Source organism: Cyclopterus lumpus, chromosome 7, assembly GCF_009769545.1.
Source record: "Cyclopterus lumpus isolate fCycLum1 chromosome 7, fCycLum1.pri, whole genome shotgun sequence".
NCBI classification, from domain to species: domain Eukaryota; kingdom Metazoa; phylum Chordata; class Actinopteri; order Perciformes; family Cyclopteridae; genus Cyclopterus; species Cyclopterus lumpus.
The window spans coordinates 23064170-23065809 of NC_046972.1; positions in this window are offsets into that span (position 1 = coordinate 23064170).

Consider the following 1640-nt stretch of genomic DNA (forward strand, 5'->3'; position numbering starts at 1 on the left):
CCGGAGTCCCAGCCCGCCGCCCTGTCCTCCGCCGACCCCTCCGTCCCGGCTCTGCACTACGCGCTCTTCAAGTTGCGCCTCAACCCGGGCAAGGACCTGAGTTAGGGGTGGAGCGCCAGGCCGCCGACTACCTGACGCGCATGGACTCGGGCACGGTGCGGCCGTTCATCCTGCCCGACTACAAGCACAACGTGGACGAGAGGACCAACCCGCTGCTGGTGCACGCGGCCCAAGTGCAACATGGACGCCGTGTTGCGCTCCTACGTGCACAACGCCGGCAACTACGTCTTACCTCTGAGCAAGACGAAGGACGTCATTGACAGGATAAGGAACCCGGCGCCCGTTCCCACACCCGCGCCGCCGGCCCCAGTGGAATACAGCCCCGTGTCCGACTGGGGCGGCTCGGACCGGGGCTCGGACCGGCGGAGAGACCCGCGGGCCGCCGCCGGCGGAGGCGGCCTCTCCTTGGGCGGCGGCCTCTCCGCGGGTCTCTCCGCCCGGTCCGAGCCCCGGTCCGAGCCGCCCCAGTCGGACACGGGGCTGTATTCCACTGGGGCCGGCGGCGCGGGTGTGGGAACGGGCGCCGGGTTCCTTATCCTGTCAATGACGTCCTTCGTCTTGCTCAGAGGTAAGACGTAGTTGCCGGCGTTGTGCACGTAGGAGCGCAACACGGCGTCCATGTTGCACTTGGGCCGGTGCACCAGCAGCGGGTTGGTCCTCTCGTCCACGTTGTGCTTGTAGTCGGGCAGGATGAACGGCCGCACCGTGCCCGAGTCCATGCGCGTCAGGTAGTCGGCGGCCTGGCGCTCCACCCCTAAACTCAGGTCCTTGCCGGGTTGAGGCGCAACTTGAAGAGCGCGTAGTGCAGAGCCGGGACGGAGGGGTCGGCGGAGGACAGGGCGGCGGGCTGGGGACTCCGGCGCCGGGGGCTCCGGCTCGAACAGCCTGGACGCTGCGATGGAGGACGACGCGTTAGTGACACGGGAAAACAAAAAAAAAAGACGTCCGTATCCAGGGTCAGGAGGTAGAGATGTGACACACATTGCGGATGCTTTCAGAAAAACAAAACAAAAAGAAAAAGGACGGACAGAACGAATAATACTCACAATACTTGACCACCATCCTCGACTCCTGAAAGATGAATAACGCCTGCAGGTTCTTCTCGACGCGCGCCCGCGCCGCTCTGGAAAAACAAAAAAAACGTTTATTCATTTTTCTATTCAAACGTCACAACGGAGAGCTTCGAGGAGGGAGAGTGAAAAGCTCTTCGGGCACCTTTGGACTCGACCATCTGCGCCGAGGACAGCAGGAAGAGAAAGCCCCGGTCAAACAAGGACTTCACCAGCACCTGAGTGAGGAGACACTCGAGTCAGAAGAAACCAAAGTGCATCGTTATCCGATAATGCCGGCGCTCACCGTGCTTATTTATTCCCCGTGTGCATTTCAGGTGTTTTAAATATATATATTTTTTTTTAAAGCAACGTGACAGCTTGTTCCCGACATTATCTCCTCGTTAATCGTGGAGGAGAAAGAGATTTAAGCGATGACTCACCATCCGGTCCCTCTCCAGCTTGTGGACCAGCGCCGCCAAGCTGCCGCTGGTCGGTTTGCCTTTTCCGTCCACGACCTCAAACAGGCTG